This window comes from Enhydra lutris, unplaced genomic scaffold (genome assembly GCF_002288905.1).
Source record: "Enhydra lutris kenyoni isolate GAN:26980312 unplaced genomic scaffold, ASM228890v2 scaffoldscaffold5, whole genome shotgun sequence".
Taxonomy (NCBI): Eukaryota; Metazoa; Chordata; class Mammalia; order Carnivora; family Mustelidae; genus Enhydra; species Enhydra lutris.
The window spans coordinates 30,624,038-30,639,377 of record NW_019154089.1 but is presented as its reverse complement, the minus strand read 5'-3'; the positions used below and the strand labels follow the sequence as shown (position 1 = coordinate 30,639,377).

Genomic DNA, 15,340 nt, shown 5'->3' with positions numbered 1-15,340 from the left:
TATGATATACTCTGCTGAGAGCTATGGAAACAAAGATGAAAAAAGCAGTCTAATTTACTTTTTAGAAACCCCAGGTAACTCATTTAAAAAAAAAAGCAGTAAAATTATAATCCATCATTTAGGGAAAGAACAGAAATTAGTCAAAGGGGAGAAGAGCTCAGAAAAAGTGATGGAATCTCTCAGGGGAAGGGGGACATCAGGAAAAACTTTACAAAACCTTGCTACTCAAAGTGTGGTCCCGGGACCATCAATAGCAATATGACCAGCTTATGAGAAATCTGAATTCTCTGACTCTACCCTGAGATTCCCTGAATGGGAATCTGCATTTTCACAAGATCCACAGGTAACCATAAGCACATTAAAGTTTGAGAAGTACCATCATAGAGGATATAATGTCTGACTCAGTTCTGAAGATGAATTATGGGTTTTTTTTTTAAGAAGTAAGTGGGCAGAAATAAGAGAAATACTTTCCAGGTAGGGCTAGAGGAAATTGAACATGTGCGGAAGCTATTATCAGTTTATCTCACTGGAGCATAAGTTATGGGGGTGGGCGCGGGTGTTGGCAAAGGTAAGGATGATGGAAGGAGTTAGGCAAATTGAAACAGAAGCTATAAGTCTAGATAAAGACCATATTTTGAAAGACAAGAAATGTGGGAACTCTACCGATAGGAAAGATGTCACGGAACAAGGAAAGAAGGTCAAATCTGTATTTAAAAGCGCATTTGGGCAGCAACACAGTCAGTGGATTTGAGAGAGCAACGCTGATGGAAAAGAAGCCAATGTGAAGATGATTTTTTGCCTTGTTCCTAGTACCAGAGTATGGTTCATACTCATTCACTGTCATCTGCTGTGTGGGTGACACGTGGAATTTGTAATTCAGAGTTCTTCAGTTACAGCTGGGCAGCAAAAAGTACCTGTACCTGCCTCCTAAAATCCCAGTGAAATAAAGGCCGGCTTGTATTTTCGGTCTGCTGAGCTCTCCCTGTACCTTCTAGTTTGCCAAATGCCGACGTCCACGGCAGGAGCCGGTTCATGCACCAGAGGACCATTCGGCACGAGGAAAAATGCCTGTGGTTTCTACACAGTCCTTGGTGGGACTCCCCTTTGGGATTGCCTCCCACTGGGAAATGACCCGGATATGAAACTCCTGAAGCAGTTGGATGAGCAGCTCTGCTTCTCAGAGCATTTATCTGGCCCAACTTTCTCTGGAATCTCCCAACACACACGTCCACCACTCTGAGGAAGAGATGGAACATAATCCATTCAGCAAGACGGGCCGTGTGTATTTGTGTATTTCTGCGTGTGTGTGTGTGTGTGTGTGTGTGTGTGTTCAATGACTTTGAGACTCTCTGCAAGTCATGATGTGTAGTTGGCTTGTGGGATCACAGAGTAACTGTTAGAAGGAGTTTTAGAGATCATTTAGAGATCATTTCTTTACTTCATAAATAGTAGTTACCGATTCACCTGACATTGCCTGGTACTGTCAGGTGTATAAGGTGAATAGGATATCTTATCAGTTAGGCACCAAACACTTCACACTCAAATTAAGATACATCAAGGAGGACTTATTTATGAAAGGGAAAGGATTATTTAAAAGAGTGTGGGTCGGGTTTAGGAGACCCACAGAAAGTAGTACAGAGGAAAATAAGCCAAGGAGCAGTTGCCACCTGGAGGCCTGAAGAGACAGGAGGAGGAAGTGCTCATTTGAATGTGAAAGCAGACAGTCCCCTGAAGGAGGTTGCCTTGAGAGGAAAAGACCTTTAGTTAGGAAGGCAATGTCCATCACAAAGAGGAGCCCAGGGGAATAAATACACTGACCCTTTCATCAACTGATCTATACATAATCTTACACACTCTCCTCTCTTACCCCATCAACTGCTGGGACTTCTTGTTGGTTACCTAGTATGGACACCAGCCTTCCCATAAGAAGTCCTCATGCTACTAAAAGAAAGTCCAACACATAAATACAGCTGATGCTTGTTATTTACAGCTTCTATACGTGCAGATTGCCTGCTCGCTGACATTTATTTGTAACTCCCAAATCAGTCCTTTCATAGTCATCCATGGCATGCCCATGCCGGCGCCATGAAAACCGTGAGCTGCTCTGCACACACATCCCCAGCTAAGGGGGAGCAAGGAGCTGCTCTGCCTTCTCGTTTCAGCTCTCGTTCTGTAAACAAGTATCCTTTTTGAGGTCTATTTAGTGCCATGTTTTGCACTTGGGTACTTTTTTGTTGGTCATTTTGCTGTTTAAAATGGTCCTTAAGCACAGAGCTGAAGTGCCGTGTAGTGTTCCTAAGAGCAAGAAGGCTGTGACATTTCTTTCAAAGAAAATGTGTGTCAGATAAGTTTCATTCAGGCATGAGTTATAATGCTGTTAACTGTGAGTTTAATGTTAATGAACCCACAGGTATATTAAATAAAGTGTTGTTGTTGTTTTTTTTTAACACAAATATGGGTAAAACAGGATCATGTATGGATCTGTTGATGAAAACGTGACCAGAGGCTCACAGGAACCTATCCCTATACTTCCACTAGGAGCAATGGTTCAGTATTCACTTCTTCAGTGTCCATGGCAACTTTATAAAACACACGTACCAAATAATGAGAATCACCTGTGATTGAAAAGGGCTGTTGTAGGTTATGGGATGGAGCAGTGATCAAAATATGAGAGCACAGAGGGTGAAAACACCTAAGGGATCAAGGAGGGCTTCCCAGAGGAAGTAAAGTCTGAGCTGTGCTGAAGGGTAAATAGAAGCTCCCAAGGAAGAAAGAGTCTAGAAGAACATTTCAGGGAGAGAAACCGGAATAAAACAAAACAAACAAGCAAAAAATACATCTTATTCCACCTTCTTCCCTTGCATTATTTTTTAGTTAGGACTGGGAACCTTGAGGACAAAGGTAATAAGTGCTAGCTAACATGGTCACAGGACAATCAGTCGAAGGAGCTGAGTGCACTGTGACTCCTCACCATCCAGGTCCACCTCTACCCACACTCATTGACACCCATCTGTAGTTGTGAAGGAGTTTCTGGTCCCTTTCCAGCTTCTCAGAATGATTTGGAGTACATGTGCCTATAAGGTGAAATAAACTATACAAACATTTCATTTGCTTTTCTCTTTTGTGTATCTCAAAGCACTTTCCCATCTAAGATGATGTTTGATTTCTCGGCACCTTTGGGATGAAAGTGGGAGTGCATGGGTCTCACCTTACAGAAAAGGAAGTGATAGAGAACATGCCAGAGGTTGTAGAGCTATTTAAAAAGGTGACATTAGAACTCAGATCTCGGGGCACCTGGGTGGCTCAGGGGGTTAATTTAAGCCTCTGCCTTTGGCTCAGGTCATGATCTCAGGGTCCTGGGATCAAGCCCCATGTCGGGCTCTCTGCTCAGCAGGAGCCTGCTTCCTTCTCTCTCTCTGCCTCTCTGCCTACTTGTGATCTCTGTCTGTCAAATAAATAAATAAACTCTTAAAAAAAAAAACAAAAAACTCAGATCTCCTTCCAAGTCCTGCATTCTTCCTAGAGGTCACACCAAAATTCCAACCATGTTAATAACAATAGTAGCAATAAAAGCTTCCGTTTTTGAGCACTTATGATGACTCTGCTTAGCATGTTACATTTATTATTTCATTTAATCTTCTAAGAGCCCAAGGGATATGTACAATTACAATCATTTGAATTTTACAGATGAGAATGGGGCTCTGTAAATTAGGGAAACACTTCATGGTCCCACAATTAATGAGTGACAGAATGGGGGCTTGAAGCCAGACCTGTCTGTCCCCAAATTCCATGCTCCCATCCCTTCTGTGGGGCTGATTAGGGGGTCACCTTTGCTAGCCTCTGACAGTACAGCAGCACGTGGCCATGTGCCTGTTACATTGGTGCATTCCAAATTCTGTTCAGAATATGCTCTACCCTCCTTAACAGTTCTTATCTACAATTACTGTGTATACAACTTGTTTAAATGAAGATGAAAGGTTCTTTGCTGTGAAGTTATGTGCAAACGATCTGACCTTCAAGGGAGACCAGGTCCGTAGAAGTTGTGAGAAATGAGCAAAGTGAGAGAAAGACAGCATGAAGGGAGGACATGCATTTCCAAATGGCCCAGTTTGGAGCTGCAGTCTTTCAGCAGCACACCAGCTGTCAATAATTCATTTATAAAATAATGGGGCTAGTTCTTAGGATTTCATGAGGATGAAATGAGCCAATCCATATATAGTACTTAGCACAGAGGCTGGCCCCCAAAAGACATTTAATAAATGTCAGTTAAAACATATGTTTTGGGGCACCTGGGTAGTTCAGTGGGTTAAAGCCTCTGCCTTCAGCTCAGGTCATGATCCCAGGGTCCTGGGATCGAGCCCCACATGAGGCTCTCTGCTCAGCAGGGAGTCTGCTTCCCCTCCTCTCTCTCTGCCTGCCTCTCTGCTTGCTCGTGATCTCTGTCAAATAAATAAATAAAATCTTTAAAAAACATATGCTTTAACAAATTATTCAGATTCAAAGAAGGAAATAGGCAACCCAGTTTCCTATGGAAAGACCTGGGTCTGGGTCCAGCCGCTGTTGGGCAACCCTTCCTCTTTCTGGGCCCCAGTTCTTTCATCTGTAAAATGAAGCAATTTTGAGCAAGTGCTCAGGCTTTATCTAATGGACAAGGTAAATTGCATAACTGACCATCAAGTTTCTCTTTTCCTGCTAACAACATGCACCAAGTGTGTGAGTCTACTGTATGGAGCAAACCCATTGCACTTAGAAACTTCTTTTGTATTATTCACGGTTTCTCGCCATCTCACACCCTTTTCCTTCTTTCTTTTTAAAAATTTATCATTGAGTGGCACTTGGGTGGCTCAGTTGGTTGAGCTTCCTCCGACTCTTGATTTCGATTCAGGTTGATTTCAGGGTTGTGAGATCAAGCCTTGAGTTTAGCTTCGAGCTCAGCCTGCTTGGGATTCTCTTTCTCCTTCTTCCCCTCCCCGCACTTGCACTCATGTGCTCATTCTCACTCTCTGCCTCAAATAAATAAATAAATAAATAAATAAAATCTTTTAAAAAATTTATTTGTGATTCTAGGGGCACCTGGGAGGCTCAGTCAGTTAAGTGCCCAACTCTTGATTCAGCTCAGGTCTTGATCTCAGGGCTGTGAGTTCAAGCCCCACATGGGGCCCCACACTGGGCATGGAGCCTACTTAAATATGTATATATATATGGATTCTAAAACATTTTAGCCATTATTGTTAATATTAGTATTTATGTTTTCTCTCTCCAGAACCAATTCTTATACCTGTTTCAGATACTCCGCTATTGGTCTCTATGAAGCAGGATCTGTGAATTTTAAACAGAGACCTAGGTGTCCTAAGTGACCTGAGACTCTTCTAAAAACAAGGCAATGTTGCCACACATGGAACCACAGTGTGTGGGCCACAGCTTAGCAAGTGGCAAAGCAATTTTTGCCTGAGAGCTTCGATTCTCTCATTGCTGATGGTACAGCCGGGGGTTGGACATGAAACATATCTGGAGGCAGTAGACAGATGGCTACACATTTCACTGGCAATATGTAAGCTAAGATTTTACTTTTGATTATTCATTCAACTCATATTTACTGAACTCCTATTAAGTACTAGTCTCCGAGGAAATGTTGAGAAGCAAGAAAGACACATCCCTTCTCTCTTTGATTTTATGCTCTAATGATGGTATGTAGGAAATTAGGTCAGCAATCACCACACAGCACACCAAGGGGGGAATGACAGAGGAAGTTGAGGGGGCTCTGAGTGCATGAATGACTAACCCTAGCCTAACACAGACAAGAAGGGAGCTTGAAGGAACAGACAGGTAAATGGATCCCAGAAGAATGAATAGACGTTAGGCAGCAAACTGGGGGCAAGTGCACAAGTGGGAGGGAAAGGAGGATAGACCATTCTAAGCAAAAGCCCATCTTACACAGAGGCCTAACACAGCAGATTTGGGAGCCTAAAAGATTGCTTTTAGCTAAAGGCAAAGAGCTTGCTCACAACAGGAGAGACTGGAGAGGTAGATGCTAGATCATGAAGAAAGACTCCTGTGGGCCATTAGTTAAGGAGTTTGGGCTCCACACTAAGAACAATGGGGAGCTAGTGAAGTCCTTTAAGCAGGGCAGGAGCACGTCTTTCTTATGTGATTTTAACTTATGTGATTTTCTACATGCAGAAGGATTTTGGAATATATCCATCTTACTTCACTATATAGAGGAGGAAACAGGTGAAGTGACTTGCCTAGGGTCACTTAGTTGCAAAACTGGGACCAAAAGGCAAGCCTCTGGATTTCCAACATAGTGGTTTGAACAAACCACCTTGCTTCCCCTTGTAAGCAAATGGAAATCAGGGGTCAGGGAATTATTTTTGCCTAAGATCTCAACAAATATATATGTAATGGTCTCTTTGTTTCTTTTAAGCAACTTGTTCTTGGAAGGTGAAAAGACAGGAAAGGAACAACAGGGAGAAATATGTCTTCCAGAAATCTACAATATCCAAAATAGTTGTCCCTTTAGAATGAAAATCCAATCTCTCTTGTTATACATTTGTAATCACTGACACTCAAAATCCTAAGAATCACAGTGGAAAATGAAAAATTAAAAAAGAAAGGGAGAAATGAAAAGGAAGGGAGGAAGGAGGGAAGGAGAAAGAAAGAAAGAAAGAGAGAGAGAAAGAAAGAAAGAAAAAGAAAGAAACCAGTTTTTAAAGCCATCCTCCACAAACACCTCCACAGCTTTCTCACAGGGACAGAAATGTGTATGTGTACATATATAGATAAGTCATCCTTTCTGAAATAGCAATTTAAATTAGAATGAGTGATGTAACATCAAACCATAAAGGATCATGAATTCTGAGTGTCTGGGAAATGGTATGAGATCAGTGAGGGCAAAGACTTCACAAGTCCTTTGCTAGAGACTCGGGTAATACGACTCCTCTATAAATAGCCCCTAACAGGAACAGCTAAGTGATTAAATATAAATTTGTGGGCCCTGCACAAACATTTCAGAAAGCTTCCCTTGCAACAGGACTTTATCTTTTATATCTACACACACATTAAAATGTCTCAAATGCTTTCCAGTGTCTACCTGTGAGGTAGGAAGGGCAATTATTATTCCTCACTTTCTAGTTACGGAGGCTTCTCAGGAACAAGACTGTTGAAGTGACTTGAGCAGGGGGTCTGGAGGATGGATCCCAAGGTCCACCAGGCTGCAGCTCAGGGAGAACCGTTTCTTTGGCCAGCCCTGAAGGGCAGATAAGCCTTGAAGAGAAAGGTGCCTGCCTGTCCTTTCAGGTTCCTCCTGTCACCGTGTGTGTTCCTTTTTGTCCGTTAGGCAATTCCTGAGTGAAGTTGAGGCAGGTCCCTGCTTAAGAGATGGCAGCTTCAGGGATTTGACTCCAAGGAACTGAGAAGGTATTCCTCAGCAGAGGCGCAGCACTGGGGACCAGACTCAGTTGCTGGGAGTCCCCTCTCCCCAAACCTCAGCTTTATTTTCCATCATTTCACCCTGTTCCTTTCCTTCGCAGAACTTCTTCCAGCTGTAACTGCACATTACTAGGGTAATTTACGCCCTGCCTCTCCTGGTAGATGACAAGCTCCAAAAGGGCAGTACACCAGTGCATACTCAGCTTCTTCACGGGGCTCGGAACAAAATAGCTGCTCAATAAATATTAGGTAGATAAATGAGCACTTGGAAATAACGTGAGATCGATGAGACCCGAACCGAGCCCAGAGCTTCCGCCCTCCCACTGCCGCAGGTGTGGCTCCCAGGCATGCGAGACCTGGCGGCAGGTTCTCTCTCCCTTCCCCATCCGGAGGGCCGCGCGGCTGGCTGTCCTGGGGCAGCAGCCGGGGTGCAGGTCGGGGATGAGCCGGCCGTGCGCCCCTCGCCGCAGCCATTTCCTGCTCTTTGTGTGACAGCCGCCGCGGCGGAGGGGCTGACACCGCGCGCGGGGAGGAGCCGCGGCGGGCAGGGGGGCGGGGCCGAGGGCGGGGCCGAGCGCCGCGGCCGGCAGAGCCGAGCCCAGCGCGGCAGAGCATCCTGCGCCCTGGCGCGGGGCCCCGCCGTAGCCTTAGGCTGCTCCGCTGGACCTGCGGCAGACCCAGGTAAGCGGCGCTCGCAGGCCTCGGGGCCGGCATGGGGACCGGGATGCTGCGGGGGACGTCGATGCGGCCGTGAGGATGCGCAAGGGGCCGGCGCCCCTTCTCCCAGCCCGAGGGGGGCGCTCGGCGCGGCGCTCAGGCTAGCGCGGCCTCCCTCCGCCCCCCCGCCCGCCCCAAGCCCCTGGAGGCTGGACTCCAGGCCCTGCGCGGCCCCCTTCGCCCTCCGGCCCACCCTGGGCCCCGCGGTGCGGACCCTCTGCGAGGAGGCGCGGACACTCAGCGCCGCTCGGGCGGAGCTCGGGCGCGGCGTCGGCAGTGGCAGCGGCAGCGGCAGCAGCAGCAGCAGCAGCAGCAGGTGCGCGGCCTGGGCCGGAGCCGCGGGCCGGAGAGGAAGCGGCGCTAATCCCGAGCACGGGAGACACCTGCCTCGGCCGCGAGCCCGGCGGCTTGACATCCCCGAGCCCAGGTATTGCAGAGCGCCGGCCGCCTCCTCTGCCGCCGAGGCCACCATCACCTTCTCCAGGGCCAACGAGAGCCGCGTGGGCCTGCCTGGTAGACGCCTGGGGCACACAGAGCCCTGCAGTGAACGAGAGATGGGTGGGGCGAAGGTCTGAGCGCCAGTGTTCGGGGGTGGGGGATTTAATGAGGGAGGAGGCAAGTCTGACCCGCTTTGAAGCCTCCTGGCCTACACTAGCATCACTCCCCCAGCCGGTTGGCTGTGGGCGGGGGAGGACAGGGGGAAGGGGATGAGTGGGCTGACTCCTGGGGAAAAGGTTGGATTTTCTTGAGCTCTGGAGAACCGGAAAGATTGCCTACCTGTCTGTTGTAGCTTCTGCTTTTCAGGACAGCCCTCCCCCTCGATGGGTGGGTGAAAAGGAAGAGAAGGGGGTGCTCTCTGTTTAGGGGTGGGGGTGGGGGCAGGAAGCATGGTCCAACAGGAGTATGGTTCTCTGTGCTGAGGAGAACATGGCAGGAAAGAACACTGGCACTGCCCTGGCCCTTCCCAGCCCAGGGAATCTGACTTTGACCTCTGCTTCCCTAGTGTCTCCAGCTCAGCAGAAACACTCACCTAGGGCTGATGGGCCATCTGCTCCCCTTCCAGCCAGGACAAGAAGGTGGCAAGGATCTTTTCCTGCTAGCTGCCAAGTGCTTGTGCCTTCCTGGCGTGTATGAGGAGACTAGGGCTGTCCTGCAGGCATGAGGAACGAATTAGGGGAGTGCTCGTTCTCATACTCCACTTTTCTACCTTTTACCTATGTCTCCCTTAGGGCATTGTGTCTTACCTTACTTACTTTTGGGCACAGGCCCTGTTGGGAGCCATGCTCCTAACCCTGGAGATTACAGATGTTAGAGTGCAAATTTCTAGGTTCATATCCCTGAGCAAGATTGCAAAAGCCATGAAGTCTGTTTCAGCACCATAAGACCTTCTCTGTGATGCTCCCTGAGGCCTCCCACCTCCACCTCCATGTTCTGTGCTTCCCCCATTCTCCTGTGTCAAAAATTATTTTCAAGAAAGGAGCCAGTGAACATGTTTATCTTTTAAGAGCTAAATACAAAAGAATTTGCCATTCAATGCAGAGCAGGTCCTTTAGAAGTCATTTAACTGGAAAGGAAACAGAGGCCAGGAGGCATTTGAATGGAAAACAAAGCTTTAAGTCAACATATTTGATATCTCTAGCGGTGGAATTTCAGGCAGTGGGCTGCGAGTGGGAACGGGGAACTGGATAGCAATTTGGGGAACAGCTCACTGAAATGACAGTATCTAGCCGTGGTCAGCTCTGTTTGCTGCTGGGGCAGAAGTACTGTAGGAGCGTGTGTATGTGTCACTGGCCAGGGGTTACTGTCACTGGAAGGTATGTGTGGAGCACCCAGTATCCACTTGGGGGGGAGGGTAAAACTTTCCTATAGAGAGTTACTCACTGGCACTGGCTGCCATCTGCCTGGGCAGTTACGAGGCCACAAGAAGAGTGTGTTGTTTCTTACAATGCTAGTGCTTCTGCCTAGTTCTGAACACTGAGCCTCTGGCTGGGGGCATTAGCTCTCTGCTCACTAAGGTTCTTTATTATATTTCCTGGCCAGTTCTCACCAGTTCTGGAGGCACCCAAGCCTGCCTTGTTCCGTCCCTGCTGAAAGTGGAAAAGGAAATACTTGCTTTAGGCATTGGGCCAAGAATGGGGTATATGATCCAGTGGGGTTGGAGAGTTTTTCTCAAATCAAATCGGAGGCTGGCCCAGAAAAGGTAGACATGAATTTAAAATCTGGAAAAGCGCCCCAGGAGAAAACTCCACGTCCCCTCTGATAAATTGTGCCCTCTTGGGAGTTCCATGGGCCCCCCCCACTGCTGTCATTGACCAGCAAGCTGAATGAGGTGATGAATAAGCGACAAGCTAATTAGCATTGGAAACAGCACTCCTGGAAAACAGCACAGGCTCTGGTCCCTACATTTGAGGATTGGCCTACACTCTCACTCAGAGAGGTTTCTTTTGGCTGCTGTCGGCCCCAGGGATCCACCAAGAACTTCACAAAGTGGTCTTTTGTAGCCTCCGTGTGGCCACCATAACAATGAGTCTATTTCTTTACTAGCAAGTATTAATTATTCACTTGTCCTTGACGAAACCAGATATCGGTCACTTCATTGGAGCCTTTGTAACAGGCCTTCGGTCTTGTTCTGAGGAGCACACCCATGCCTAGGGTCTAGAGGATAGACCTGTTTTGGTAGTGGAGCGTGCTGGGTAGTGACTGGGAGGCCAGCAGGGGTGGGGAAGGAGTAGGTCCTTCACTGGGTGCTCTTTTTAAGTGAGGGACACATGAACGTGTTGAGTAGAGTGTCTAGCACATAGTGAAGTGCTATTCCATTTATGCATTTATTGGTTATTTTGAAGATTTTATTTTATTTGAGATATGGAGAGTGAGAGAAAGAAAGACAGAGCACGAGCAGGGGGTAGAGGCAGAGGGAGAGGGACAAGCAGACTCCCCACTGAGCAGGGAGCCCGATGTGGGACTTGATCCCAGGACCCTGGGATCATGACCTGAGCTGAAGGCAGACGCTTAACCAACTGAGCCACCCAGGTGCCCGTGTATTTATTATTTTGATGTATTAATTACATAATCCTTAAGAATATGGTTCATGTGTGTAGTCAACCCATAGCTCTTCCCAGCTCCTCTACCTCCAGGGCCTTCCTGGATTTTGCTTTTCCCACGGGGAGTTGGCTCTGTGGCCAAGAAACCTAGCCCCGGCAGGGTTACCTGCAAAAGGTAGCCACGAGAGTGATAGGATGCGCTATCAGTAAGGCCTTCAGGTAGGAAGTGCTCTTGAGCAGCTCACTGACGGTGAATATAACTTGAGTAGGCAGAAAGAAGGGGAGGGAGTACACTGAGCCCAAGCCCAGAGGTAGTTCTCACATTTCAACACACAAAGAGAGGTCAGGAAGGAACTTTCCTTCTGTATGCATTTAGCATTTTGCAATCAGCCAAAAATGTTAAGGGCACGCTTCACTTCCCAGGCAGACGGAGCAGCGCCGTGGCCTTCGGACACAGGAGTTATCCTCGACTTGCTGTGTGCCTTTAAATCCTGCGCTGCCTCTCTCTCAATTTCTGAATTGGCCACGGGAAAGCAGCTTGCCCAGCCTGTTACCTACCTGTTGCCACAGGAGCCTGCAGATGAGATAATGTCTATAAATCCCAGTCTTAGAAGAAAAGGCCATGGAAACAGAAGAGGAAGAGGTTTCTGAATGTGTGGCTCTTTGGGAGGACTGCCCTTTATTCCTAGAGGAACAAGTTATTAATTATATATTGTGTGTCAACTTAAGAAGACAAATCTGTGGCCTCTCTGTAACAGCGAGCCAAGGGGACACTGAAAGGCACTGTGTGATTCACAGATTCTGTCACGGCCCCTGGACGGCCTTGTCTGTACAAAGACATTTCAGATTTCAGTCAGTGGGTGTGGGGCGCCTCCCAGGATGCAGAGTTTGGATACTGGCTTCCTAGCCATGGCCATTATGCCAAGGGCTGTGTGTGGTATGCCTCAAAGGAAGACCATTCAAGCCATACTTCTTGGGCCCTGGCAGTAGAGGAGGAAACCAGTTCAGTGCAAGATCCTTGAAAGAGATTGCTCTGAGAAGGCAGAGCTGGGGTTCAGGCAGAATTTCTTGCAGGGACCCTTCTGGGTGAGTGGCATATGGCTAGACTTACAGCAACTCAGAAATAGTGCAAGGAGAGAGGGAAGTAAATGTGACCTTCTGGAGAGATACCAGAGAAGGACCCAGTGATGACTTCATCAATAGGCCTTTTGATTGTGTGTTTGCATCATCATTAGGTCATCTTAGAGCTGTGGTTCTCAGACTTTATTCTCTTCGTGAGATAGAAGGATGTTTAGTATGTCCATGTTGTATGGTTTCTGTCTTCTAAATAAGGGAGGAGATGATGTCCTCTGCAGAAAGTAAAGGTGGCAGACTGGTTAGGAAAGTTCAGGAGACTTCCGGAGGTTTGGAACAGCTGCCTCTGTGGGTGGAATTAGAAATTAGCTGGGGATGAATGAGAGGATTGTCTCACTTTCTGAGACCAGAGAATCTGCAGGGCTGACCCTCACAGAAGATACTCAGTAACCCAGTATTAAGTGAAGGGATACCTGAGAAAGATAGCCAATTTGTGTTTTTAAATCGTGACGTCTTAAGACTGATTTTGGCAAGGTATGAAGGGTGAGAAAAGAATTCAGGACTAGGGGTTGGCCATCAACCTTCAAGTATGTTATACTGTCACATGGGAGAGAGAAATAAGGACCTGTGTCTTACGTGTTAAGGTGAGATCGGTATGTTCTAAAGAAGTCTCCTCAGAGTCTTCCAGCAATAAGGCTGACTTAGATGTGATATCATAGAGAACTATAATGTTTTAAGTTTAAAAAAAATTTTTTTTTTTTTACCAAAAGACATGAATTTGGGCCACTTGCCAATGTAGTCAACAAGTTGTTCCTGTAGTGCTTATTAAGTAAATAATGTGTAGAATGTGCCCTGATCTGTACTAGGGGTATGGGTGAAACTAAAAAAAAAAAAAAAAAAAAAAGATGACTATTCCTGTTTTTGGTGATCCAAACAATTAGTGAACACATAAAGCAATTTATAATGCAGTAGGAAATTGTGAACGCTGAGACTGAGCACTTTAAGAATCCAGAGAAATGGAGGTTTGATGGACTTTGGCTGTTCAGAACTTCATGGTGGCCTGTCTTGAACTGGGCCTTGACAGTGGTCAAGGGTAGGATTCCAAAAGGGGAGAGGACAGTCTACTGGAGAGTGGAGAGAGTTGGAGCAAAGGCAAGAATACTCATGGGCAGGTCCATGGCCTCTCATACATCTTGGCCAGAGTGGGTGTCCACGTTAGAGAACCGTGGTCTTGAAGGAAACCCTTTGCATGGAGGGTCCATCTGCTGTCAATGTCATTTTTTTTTTTTTTGAGTTGGAGGTGGACAATATTGACATGCTCAACCCACCACAGCCACAGCCAGCCCCTCCCCAATCCACCCCCACTCAGGGAAAGAGATATACATGCAAGCAGGGGTAACATGGGAGCACTTGGAGCTCTCCCAAACACATAATAAAAAGTACCTTGTTGGGGCACCTGGGTGGCTCAGTGGGTTAAGCCTCTGCCTTCGGCTCAGGTCATGATCTCAGGGACCTGGGATCGAGTCCCGCATCGGGCTCTCCGCTCAGCGGAGAGCCTGCTTCCTCCTCTATCTCTCTCTCTGCCTGCCTCTCTGCCTACTTGTGATCTCTCTCTGTGAAATAAATAAATAAAATCTTTAAAAAAAAAAAAAAAGTACCTTGTTTACAAACCTCATACTTAAACCGTCACTGGTAAAAGTTGCCCATAAGAACCTTGACAATGGACGTTTTTTGACATCACAGTAGAGAACCACTGCCCGACCAACCTCCCTGTTTCACCGACAAGGAAATGACCTTTTTAGAGTGAGTGAAGATGTTATTCCAGGGCCTAAGTCGGTCTTCAGTTGGAGCCATAGTCGAGCTGCAGCCTCATGAAACTGAGGCCTGCACGCTCTGCTCTTGTGGCTGAACTTGCTGTCTCGCTCTTTGTTTCCAGGGCAGACCCAGGGTGACTGGCTTCCCTTCCTGAGTTTAAGTAGGTGCTGCTGAGACGCAGCTCCTCTCCCCAGACAGAGGTCACGTTGGTACCCCTCACGTGGTGGCTTGTCCCAGGAGGCCCCACTGGGAGCAGATCGGCAAGCTGGCAAGCTGCTCTCAGAGACATGACCGCCCCGCCACCTCCTGCCCTGCCAGAGGATGGGATCTGACCTGCCCTGTTGGGTTATCAACGGAAAGGACCCCTCAACCCTCAACACTGACAACACAGGAAGCAGCTGGGTGAAACGGCTGGCAGGAGGTGGGGTGGCAATGTCTCTAACCCAGTCACCGTATTGCTCTTTGCTGTAAACAACCAGGAGGGTAGACCTTCTCCAGAGGCCCAGGGCGTGGACTTCTCTGCTCTGTCCTCCTGTCCCTTGTGTGGAGAGAAGCTGCTGGGGATGGGGGTCTCTGTCCCAGAAGACCTGCAGTGAGGGGGTCCAGGAGTGAAGGCTGCCTGAAGACAGTGCTAGCGACTGGCCAGATGGCATCAGAGATGCTAGGAAGGAGGCCTTGGGTTGTTGTCTTTTAAAGTAAATTTAAAAATTTTGATCAAAGCAATACATGCTTTCAAAAGATCAAATAGTGGGGTGCCTGGGTGGCTCAGTCATTAAGCAGCTGCCTCCAGCTCAGGTCCTGATCCCAGGGTCCTGGGATGGAGCCCCACATCGGGCTCCCTGCTTGGCAGGAAGCCTGTTTCTCCCTCTCTCACTCCCTCTGCTTGTGTTCCCTCTCTCACTGTTTCTATCTTTGTCAAATCAATAAATAAAATCTTCAAAAAACAAAAACAAAAGATCAAATAGTATTCAAAGACGCATAATGAAAATAGCCATCCAGTGCCCACCTCCCCAGAGAGGCAGTCACTTCTAACTCACTGTTTCTCTCAGCTCGTGCTTCCAGATCTTTTAGGAATATGCTTACGCTGCCATTTCTTGATTTATCTGCTCTATGCATTGTCTGTTTTCTTCCTGCTGTGATAGATGAAGACTTCGCTTTCTTATACCATCCGCCTCCCTCCCCTGTCCCCATCTCCCAATATAGCGAGAGCTCTGGCTTTTTTTTTTTTTTTTTTTAAGATTTTATTTATTTGACAGAGATCACAT

The 15,340-nt window shown here is 47.3% G+C and overlaps 1 protein-coding gene across 2 annotated transcripts in view; it reads left to right on the top strand.

Moving 5' to 3' along the window:
* Positions 1 to 8,052: 8,052 nt before the first annotated feature.
* LOC111140821 (cytoplasmic FMR1 interacting protein 2) overlaps positions 8,053 to 15,340 on the top strand; it is a 126,308-nt gene continuing 119,020 nt past the window's right edge. Inside the window, exon 1 of one of the 2 annotated variants that reach the window (XM_022493013.1) lies at positions 8,053 to 8,109. The gene's annotated coding sequence lies outside the window, so the exon portion shown is untranslated. Of the gene's footprint in view, positions 8,110 to 8,295; positions 8,573 to 15,340 lie in introns of those variants that run through there. The other variant, XM_022493012.1, reaches the window with a different exon arrangement.